An 11580-nucleotide genomic window follows, 5' to 3' on the forward strand; every position below is an offset into this window, starting at 1 on the left:
TTTAAGTCTCGTGGAACGAGATGCTGCATGGTACATCGTGCAAACACAGGCTCACACATAACAAAAACTTTCTGCAAATGATCGCTTTTTTACTCACACAGCACAAAGGGTCCAAAAGAGCAGGGGAAGAGAGCCCATTGAGGGCAGGCTCCTGGGGTGGCCCAAACTGCTGGTGGGGGTGGGGTGGGGTGGGGGTAGGGGATGGTAATTATCCACCCAGAGGGAGGGGCCCTGCCACTGACGGCTCCTGCCTGGGTAAGTATCCGGGGCTGCTTGTTCCCAGTTTCGGGTTTAAGGTCTGGTCGGGCCTTTTCATTAATCCTGACATCTGCCCCAGGTTGTAGAAAGGAAACAGCCTGAAATGTCCTCACACAACAGAAAAGGATGCAGGGGGTAGGGGGGGGCTGGGAGATGGCCACTGAGCGAGTGTCTGTGATTTCCCCAGCCGCCAGGTCACGGGAGAGAAACCGAGCAGCAGCGCCTGCCAGCCTGCCCTCCAAGACACAAATGTTTCCACTGGGAATCGGAGATGGGCCGAGGTGCCAAGCTCAGTGCCTGGGTTTGTTTACTCGTCACCTCGTGTACCTTTGAGAACAGGTGCTCTATACAGGTGCAGCCTGTACCTAGACCTAGATGAGAAGGAGGCTGGACCAAAGGAGGGTTAAGTTGCTCCGTAGAGAACAGTAACAGAAATTTATGGAGCTTCCTTGAAAGCTCAAGAGGGAAGAGGTATGGGATGGTGGGGTCTGGAAGAAGGGACAAGAGGAGAGAGAGAGGAGCTGGTTCTCTGTTGTGAACACAGCGATGGGTGGGGTCATAGGACTAAATGGCTGGCCGAAGAGAAAGTCCCTGAGGTGTTTACTAAGCACAGTGAAGGTGGATGACACCCAACAGTCTCATGGCAGGGATTCTTTGGGGAACAAAGGGACGGGGACGTGCCACATATGGGGTGAAGCCACAAGGAGAGCAGATGGCAGCTGCAGGGAACAAACCCATGAGGGGATTGATCAAGACTTCACTGGAACAAGAAATTGGATTGAGAGAGATGCCAGTCTTTGGAGAATTCCCAGGTATTGAGCAGGGAGGATAATGGAGGCCTGCAATTCTGAGTCCAAGTGGGATGGGAGCACCAGGGACTAAAGGAAAAGGTGAGCTCCATGGTTGGAGGACTTGGGAACAGCTCTTGGGACCCATGTTTGATGTTTCTGCATTCCCCACAGTGCTAGATGGTGCATTCTATACAAGATTTCCAATAAATCCCTAATAAATAAATTACATCTTGCAAGGGCAGGTGGAACTGAAATGCTATCTAAAATTATGCTTGGGGAATCCCAGGCTAGAAACCAAAATCAAACTATGTATAGGTAGCTTATAGGGAGCTGCTGCAAGTAGAATTTATTTCTTTTTCTCTCCCCTGTTCTCTGTGCCCTGAAAAAACTCTCCTTGGTGACTGATCCCAATTTGTAAACATTTTTTTTTCAGTTCACTGCTCCCCAAAATTCATAATTCTCATCAGTTCAAGCTGTCTTTTATTTCTCCTCTATTCCTGTTACGTTTCACATCCTGGCCTGTGATCTCTCAATCTCTGTCTCTGTCATAACAGCTTTATTGAGGTATAATTCACATACCAGAAAATTCACCCTTTAAAGTGTAGAATTCAGTGGTTTTTATTTTTTTATTTTTTATTTTTTATTCTTCTTTGTAGTGGTTTTTAGTATATTCACAGCTATGCAACCATCACCACTATCTAATTCCAGAACATTTTCCTCACCCCCAGAAGAAAGCCCCATACCCATGAGCAGTCACTCTCCCTGTTACTGTCTCCCCATTTGCCCTGGCCACCAGTCATCAACTTTCCATTTCTATGGATTTGCCTATTCTGGACATTTCTATAAAGGGTATTATATAATATGTGGTCTTTTGTGATTGCCTTGGCTTAATGTTTTCATGGTTCATCAGTGTTGTGGCACATAACAGTACATTGTTCCTTTTTATTGCTGAATAACATTCCATTGTAAGGATATACCACATTGATTTATCCATTAATCAGTTGATGAAATTTGAATTGTTTACACTTTTTGGCTATTATGAATAATGCTGCTATGAACATGCATGCATATATTTTTGGGTGGACGAACGTTTTCAGTTCTTTGGGGTATTCACCTAGGTGTTGAATTGCTGGGTCATATAGTAGCTCTATGCCTAACATTTTGAGGAATTGCCAAATTGTTTCCCAAAGTGGCTGCAACCTTTTACAGTCCCACCAGCAGGGTTTGAGCATTTCCACTGCTCCACGTCCTCACCAACATTTGCTATTGTCTATCTTTATTTCAGCACTCAATCTCTTTTAAAACTTGCTTTTCCCTTTGTACTCCTTCCCTCCGGCCCTTTGATGAGAGGATTGTCATACAAGCCTGTGATAGATGTCAATGTGTCTAAATCCCACATGTCCGTCCCAATTATTCCTGCTCACTCCAGCCTGGGACTTATTCAGACCCATTTCAGAAAGGAGATTCCCCCAGCCCTGAAGGAAAAGAGAATAATCTGGAAAATGCGTCTTCTCTTGGTTCCTAGAGAAGCTGTGTGCAGTGTTTGGATGCATTCCACGTTCCTCTGCGAAAATGAGATCTAAGGAGGACAATCATAGTGCACCCAGTACTAACTGAGCCCCTCGGCCCTCAGGCAGGGGATAGCCAGTATTTGTCAGCACACCAGTCACAAAACCTCCGACGTTTCTGGCATTGAATTTGCCTTCTCACAGAGACCCGGGGACAGCTATCAGGAGACTCTACATTTTCTACATTTTCTCTGAGAGGTTAAATGACTAGCCCAGGGTCACCCGGCTGATAAATGGGGGAGCCCATTTCCCGCTCAGACCTCCCAGCTTCTGGATTGTTCTTCCTTCTGTCCACAGGCTGGTCTGAAGTGGCAAACCGCAGGGCCTCAGGATCTCTGAGCCTTGTCACTGACTTGTGAGGGACCTCAGGGGAGGCTTCCTTTCCTTGCCCACATCCCGCCCTACCTGTTGGTCACCGGACACAGCCAGGGCCTCAGCCCTTCCTCACCTCCCGGATCCGATGGGCCTGGGATTCGCCCAGGCCCCATGGGCTGGTTTGGCATACACTGGGCTCTTGATTTTGCTTTAGCTGGTTTCCTTTCCACTTCATTGTTTCCATAGGATGTCTGCTGTCCCAAAATAGCTCTGGGGCATTCCAGGTAAACTCAACATCCGACCAAAATCCCCGTTCAGCAGCAGGGCAGAGCGGCTCCGGTTTGTCATTGTTTGCCTGCCTTCCTCTGTCCACCAGGCCTGGGCGTCTGGAGCCAGCTCATGGTGGAGTCTGGTTGGACAGGGAAGCAGGGGCACTAGGAGGTCGGGAGGAAAGAATTGGGCAGGTCTCATGGGCCTACTTTATTCTTATCAGGAAAAGAAAAATCAACAAGGACCCAAACTCTTCTCTGATTTCTAGAGAAGCGCAGTTTTGGAAAATGACAGATCTGGGAATGAGACCAGACTCTAGGGCTCACCAGTTCTGGGGTACCACCCCGAACCTCTGTTTCCTTATCAGGAAAATGGAGACAATAGTGCCCATGAGCAATAAAAAATGAGGTTTGCAAAGACCCTCTTGGGGCTGGGCGCATAGTAGGTATTCCATTCATACAGATTACTTTTCTACCTACTCTCTAGAGATCAAAGAGAAAGTTGCTAATTACTTCATGGAGTTTTGAGGTCATTATCACCTAAGTATTGAGAGGGAACTGGGGGGCCAGCAGGGAGAAGTGAAAAGAAGGTAGACTTTTGTCAGAGAGGCAGGGGAAGTGATCTCTAACTTTGTTTACTTTAAACCCCTGGAATAATTTCCAAAAATGAGCCACTGGCACCCTCCCACATACTTTTAAAATGAAGTTGAAAATTTGTTTATCTAAGTTTTAAAAGCTGCAAAAATGTGAGTTCTGGCATATTGTAGATATTGACATTTAAAACTGTTATTATCACACCTTTAAATGTATCCAGGGGCATATAAGATCTATAATTTGATGCTCACTATAATCCTTATTTCTTTTTAGAAATCTTTGTTCTATCATGGTCTGTCAAAACTGTTGGATCATACTTGTATTTCCCAAAAGATTAGCATTAATTGTCAGAGGCAGCTGAGTCCAAAGCAACCCATAAAGATGTACAGAAACGTCCCTAAGTACTCCACTATCTGTAAATTGTATCCTTTATGGCAATGGGAGTAGTACTTTGAAATATTACAGTTAGCTCATTTGGTTCACTGACCCCCTCAAAGTGGGTTCCCTTGGGCAAATCATCTTATTGCCCATAACAGCCTGGGGACAGGAGGGGATATGGGTGAAGGTAGGAAGGCGTAGTAGGTCTTCCAGCTCCACCAAAATGTAAACAAGGTTGCCTGAGTTTTTAATTTTATTATTATTAAAGAAGTTGTGGGTTTACAGAAAAATCATGCATAAAATACAAGGTTTCCCAAAGACCACCCTATTATTAACCCCTTGATTGGTGTGGGACATTGTTACAATCGATGAAATCACATTTTTATAATTGTACCATTAACTATAGTCCGTGGTTCAACTTAGGGTTCCCTGTTATTGTGTCATTTAAAAATACATAAAAAAGCTCATTTAACATTCAGAAATTTTACTTCTTTCTTTTTATCTTCCTGAACTTATATTACTATTTCTACTTCTTCCATAACTTTTTATCCCGATGTATTATTTTTATGCTTGAAAATATTTTATTGATCACATTTCAATATGTGAAAAAAGTCATTTTTTGCTTTCGATGTTTTTTTCTCATTGCTTTGCTTTCATTGAACCCTCCCTCTCAAGGACACACATGCTTTAGTGATGGTGGGGGAGGAGAAAAAAGGCAGAAAAAGAAAATTGTTGTTACTGTTACTGCTACCACCAAAGCAGGAGCCCTGGGGGCTATGGAATGGTCAGAGGAGGGCTAATTCCATTTTAGGAAAGAGGGCCTTTGGAAGCTGAGGATCTGGAAAGTGGTTTCCTGATTGCCGCCTGGAACATCCTGTGTTTCCCAGCTAAAGGAATAGCTAAGCTGGAATTTGAAATTCAGCTTTATCACTAGGGTCAACGCAAAGGAATGGTAGTAGAATAAAATCAGGTTGCAAGATACCACGATACACAGTAGGCGCTCAGTAAATATGGATTCTCAGGGACATGTTTTCCACTATTTTAATACTTACGCAATTAGTATGCACATTATTATAAGGGTGTACAGTTAATGTGTGAGGGGCTTTCCCCCAAAACTGGTTATTCAATTGATGGTGTAACTTGCATTTGATGGCTGCTTGGAATTAAAGCCACATGGAAGCTTGTGTCCCCACCCAGGCCTCAGCCTGCCTTCTTTTGGGTTGCCAGGAATTTCCCTAATAACGTTCTGAACTTGCCCTACTGGCTTTAGAAGCCAATGGCTATAGCAAGCTGTATATGAGTCTTCAGGATTTTTTTTTTCCTAGGTTGTGACTAATGGCTCAGAGCCCATCAGTCTATAAGTAATTTTCAGCTATTTTCTTCTAGATTCACCACCCGAATCCTGAATGTGCTGAATTTCATCTGCTCTTTCCTCCCCAGCTTTGTAAAAATTTCCTGCAGTTTTCCTTGATCGGGTTGACAGTTCATTGTCCAGAATAATTATTGTTGCCCTCAGATTTAGAGACTTCCCTGTGTACGCCTTCATATCATTTAAAGGAATAAAAGAACTCTTTAAAAAAAGGTCCTAACTGGGTCCCAGTGAGAATGGATCCTAAGTTATCTCCAAAGAAGCCTTTATCCCTGCCTTTGTTTCTTGACTTTGAGGACATCCGTCTCCATCATGAAACATCCTTGCTCTTCATATTGGGTACTTAGCAAATGTTTTTGAATGAATGAATAAAATGAGTGAATCTCATGGAAATTAATTTTAAAAGTGTTTTATTAGGGAAGCTTTCAAACATACAAAGAAGTAACATATATGTAACTATATATATATATCTTACTATAATAAAAATTTAATAAGAAAATATAGGACTGTACAGTGAACCTAAATGTAAACTTCAGTTAACAGCATAATTATAAAAATGTTCTTTCGTCAGTTGTAACAAATGTACCACACTAATGCAAGGGGTTAATAAAAGGGTGGTATAAGAGAACTCGGTATTTTAGGCATGATTTTTCTGTAAACCTACAACTTCTCTAATAAAATGAATAAACAGGAAAAAACCATATACAGAAGTAAATAAAATAGTGAAATGGGTCTGCATGAACCCATCATCTGGTTTTAGCAATGGTCCAACACGAGCAATCTTGTTTCATTTATACCCCCAACCTGATCATTTTGCAGCAACTCCTACCCGTCATGCCATTTTGTCCACAAGCATGTCAGTGTGCGTCTCTAAAACATAAGACTTTTTACCAACCTTGGACACAATACCTGTGACACCCTAAAATTTAACAATTCCTTAGTATAAAGTCGGTGTTAGCGTTCAACGTTCATATTTCTCCAATTATCTCAAAATTGTTTTATGGTTTGGGAATTCATTGGAATATTGTTTTTGGTGGGCAAACTTGTCAAAGACTTTTCAAATATTTTTATCAGTGTTTCTCAAATTTGGGCAGGCATAGGATTCACTTGGGGATCTTGTTAAAATAAAGATTCCCAAGTTCCACCCAGCCCCAGAAACAGCCCACTTTTAAGAAGCATCACCAATGAATTTGCATTGTCAGTGGAATCACCCTGTGACGTACTATATACTGATCTAAATACATTAAACCTCCTGCCCTTCACCTTGTCTCTTGTTTAACCCTTTGTCCTCACCTCTTGCCACATCCCACCAAGCACTGACGATCCAGTTGCACTGAGTTTATTTTGGTTCTTTGAATGTGCCATGCACTCTTTGTTGGGCCTCTGCACAGGCTTTGCAGGCTGCCTTGCACCCCTTCAACCCCCTCCATTTAATGAACTCTTAGTCATCTTTTTGTTCCTGTTTGGCATCACTTCCCTGACCATTAATTTCAAGTCATGTGTCCCCATCCTGCTCTCATGTACAGTGCCCTCCCTTCCCTTCCATGGCAACCATCAAGCTGCCTTGTCATGGCACCATAATGAATGGCCTTGCTCTCCTACCGAGGGGGGTACCTCATCCCTCTTATTTTCTCAGATAGTACCAGCACTTGGCACAGTGCCTGACACAAAGCAAGGATTCAGCAAATAATCACTGAACCTGAAATCAAATCAAACTGAAAATGTATTTCAACCACACAAATTAGGGACAATTTCAGTAGCACATTCTATTTGTGTTCAGCATAAAAATCTCAAGTGTAAGTATGTGTGACAGTTAATTTCACGTGTCAACTTGGCTGGGTCATGATGCCCAGTTGTTTGGTCAAGCAGTTACTGTGAGGGTATTTTATAGATGGATTTAAATCATGACTCACTTGATTGTATCTAGGGCAGGTTACATCTACAATCAACCAAGGGAATTGCCTTCAGCAATGAGAGGCATGTCCTCCTCCAATCAATTGGGGGCCTTCAAGGGAGAGCTGAGGCTTTTAGCAGTCAGAAAGAATTTCTATCTCTGCAGCAGCCAGCCTGCCTCACCTGGGGAATCCACAGAAACCTTCACAGGCGTTCCCAACTTGCAGCCTGCCCTATGGAATATGGACTTGCCAACCCTTATGGTCGAGTGAACCAAATCCTATAATAAATCTCTTAATATTTATACATGTAATATATAATACACAGTTCATAATATATCTCTCCTTTCCGTTCTGTTTCTCTGGAGAACCTTGACTAATACAGCATGTATAAACAAAATAGAGTTAAACTAGTTACAAACAGATCTTTCCAAGATATTTTCTATAATATTTGTTTGCTACTTGTTCTCTATGTGTTTGTCAGCATTTGCTGATGGCTGTGTAATCATCAAAGAATTAAAAAGAATGAAGAAATTTCTATCCACTCACTTCCTTCCTCTTCTTGAGAGATCTCTATTCATATTTATGTCCAACTCAACAAATGCCGGTCAAGTTTTGGGGGCACTCTTCTCATCTTTCTCTACGTTCTCACTCACTTCCAAGACCACATACCGTCTACACCTGCAGTGTCTGGGAGGGGTGCCCCAAGTGGCTCCTGAGCACTTGCAGTGAGGCTAGTCCCACTGAGAGGCACTGTGAGAGGAAAACACACCAGATTTCAAGGACTTGGTATGAACACAAGAATGTAAAACACCTCATTAAAATTGTTTATGTTGATTATATGTTGGTATGATAATATTTTGGTTGTATTAGCACATATAAAATACAATATTATAATTAAATTTAACTGCTCTTTCTATTTTTTTTAATGTGTTTACTAGAAAATTTAGAACTACATTTGCAGCTTGCATTCTATTTCTTTCTATATATTTCTATATGACTATATGGCTGATCTATATGGTCACTTAACTTTTCTTGGGCTGCAGTTTCCTTCTCTGTAAAACAGAGATTATAATACTTCCTCACTGAGGATAAAAAGAGTTAGGCACTGGCATATAAGCGCTTTTTAATGTTTGTGAAATAAATGGTGCTTACCATATTCAGCATCTAAACCCCTTATATAAGGTCAGGTCTACAATAAAACAGAGTTTGAGGCAAAGCTCCTGGTCTGATGTTTTATTGGAGGGGTTAATCCTAGGAAAGCAAGACTGTGGGGGAAAGGGCAGGGGAAAAGGAAGCAAACACCAGGCAATACACTGCAGAGCTGGTTACAGCTTCCCAAGAACGGACACAGCTGGCTGCTGGGTCCAGTGAGCCATTGATAGGGGCTGCATCTTGGAAGGGATGTTGGAGGGAGGAAGGTGATGAATTTATCTGCCAGGTCCTTCCCAGCTCCTGATTCCCATTGGTTAAAGTTGTCCCTTGTGGTGTTAAGTCCTTTGCACTTTTTGGTTATGCCCCTGGGCCCCTGGGCAGCAGGGGAAGAAGACAGGGACTCCAGGGGCACAGGGTGCTGGACATGGCTCTGAAGCCAGAGTCTCCTGCCATGGCAGGTGGGATGGAGGTCTGGATGAATCCCAACCCTCGCCCCTGCAAAAGGCCAACAGCAGGGGCAGTGGGGCTTTAGGACCACAGGAAGGTTGTGCTAGGGTGGGTCCAGCCGGGAATCAGGGCAAGGGGCCGAGGACAAGGGGGCAGATGGGGCCAAGTGGAGCCAGGGAGGGAGATGTGCCAACCAGGTCTGCACACCCCTCCCCTGAGGTTCTGACTCCCGCGTGCCTCCTCCCCTTGGATGTCTCACAAGCATCCCAAGGTTAGCGTGTCTAAGACTGAACTCTTGATTTCCACCCCCAAATCTATCCCCAAACCCCAGTCTGTTCATGTCCTGCCTTCTACCGCTCAGTAAATGTATCCACCTGCTCATGCCAGAAATCTGGGCACCAGGCATGATGTCTCCTCTTTCTCACATCCATGTGCATCCATCAGCAAGTTCTGTCAACTCTTGCAAATTACCTCTCTAAGTCAGCTGCCCCTCTCCATCTCCCCATTTAACTGGGTCATTGGTGCCCGTCCCTCAACTACTGCAGTGGAGTCCAGGCAGTTCTTGCTTCTTCCTCTTTCCTATCTCCAATTCTTTTTGCATGTAGCAGCCAGGTGATCTTTTAAAAGTGCAAATCGAATCATGCCTCTTTGCTGCTTTAATACCTTGCTGTGGTTTTCCAGTGTGCTTGCAATACAATCCAATGTCCTCCCATGATCTTAGTCTAGTCCATCTTCTCCACCTCTCTTGGGATTCTCCCCTCCTTGCTCACTGTCCTCCAACCTCCTTCCCCGCTAAGGCACACCAAACACTTCATCATTTTAGGGCAAGACTTGGCAGACCAGTGCCTGCCTCTATTCTGCAAATAACATTTTGTTGGAATATGGACAAGACAGAGATTATAAGGACCATGAAGCCTAAAATGTCTAATATCTGGTCCTTTACAGAAAAAGTTTGCCTTTGACCTTCTCTCAGGCTCCTTCTCCAGCATGTAGCCCAGCTGGTTCCTTGTCTGTCAACTGTCAGTTGACATGTTACCTCCTTGAAGAGATCTTTGCAGGCAACCATCGCTTAAGTAGAAGCCCCATCACCACCCCTTTTTCTTCTCCATCACACCACTTTGCTTCTTACTTTTCTATCTAGCACTTCCTCAATCTGAAATTTCATGTTTTAAAAATTACTTTGCTCGTTCTCATCTTCCTTTCCTGACAACTCAAAGCTCTGTGAAGACAAGGACCCAGGCAGTTTGCTTTCGCATTGTGCCCCTAGCACCTCCGAGTGCCTCCTTTTGGTACTAAAAGCCTGGAATTTTGGCATCCCCCTGAGAGTGGCCCTTTTGCAGTGTTCTACCCTCTTAATCAACCACCGTGTCTATGCACTTAGTCCAGCGACTCTGCCACAGCTTAAAGGTTGGCAACCACAGGACGCTTCCAGAGAACAAGTGGGTCTTGAGTCTGGGGAACGGTGCATTTTCTAGCACTTCTCATCAGCTTTTTGTGGAGTTGTGACACCATCTCACTGCATGTTTGACTTTTCAACAACTCTACAACTTCTACACTATTCCACACCTACCAGAAAGTAGAAATAAAGAAAGAGCCCAGGGCAGGGTGCACTCATATTTTCATTAACACAGCCTGAGGGTGGCCTTGGGGAGCACGTGGAGGCCCACTCCGCAGCTGCAGGGGGACGCCGTCGCTGGGGGAGCCGTGGTGTCCTCCATAGCCACCAGGGGGCTGCGCCCCCCTCCAGGGCTGTGATTCCCCCCCAGCTTCACCCAGCACAGGTGGAAGAGGCTCCGATGGTGCCGGGAAGCCAGGTGAGCAGCCACGGCTGAGGAGGGTCAGGGGAAGCAGGCCTGGAATCCCTCCTTGGGGCCAGGCCAAGCACAGGCAGGAATAACTCATGGACAGGTAGACACCTCAGACCCAGACGCAAGAACCAAGCACAAATGCCTTCAGATACACACAGACAGTCACTGGGTGGAGGGCACAGAGCAGGAAGTGGCTTAGAGAGCCACTCCCTCTACTTTACAGACAGAAAACTAAGATCTAGCTGATAAATAAGATCTAGCTAATAACACTTAGAACCAACCAGAAGCCAGGTCTCCCATTCTCCTCTGCATGCTGGCAAGGCTAAAGACTGGGTGGTGTGTAGGATGACTGGAGACAGGTAGGATGTCTTTGGAAAGCTTCCACGGAGAAGGCTTGAAAAGGCACTGAATTTGACCCCAGACAGAACAGCGTGCCAATTCTGGGCACCCAATAGCCACGAGACCACAGCCAAGGCCGAGGCCTCTTTGAGCCTCAGTTTCACATCCATAAATTGGGTTGTGTCCCTGCATTGCTGGAGAGCCGTGGGGATTAAATGAGGTGATATCTGAGTGTGCCCAGCAAGTACCAGGCATAGTCTACAGATAAGCATTCACTTGATATTAGTTGAATATTTTTTCTCAATAAACTTTGTTTTCAAAGGTCAACATTCTATGACAATATTCTAAATGGTCAAGTTGTTTCCATTTAGAAAGCATTACTTTGAAAAATGAATAA

Source organism: Choloepus didactylus, chromosome 17 (assembly GCF_015220235.1).
Source record: "Choloepus didactylus isolate mChoDid1 chromosome 17, mChoDid1.pri, whole genome shotgun sequence".
Lineage (NCBI taxonomy): Eukaryota > Metazoa > Chordata > Mammalia > Pilosa > Megalonychidae > Choloepus > Choloepus didactylus.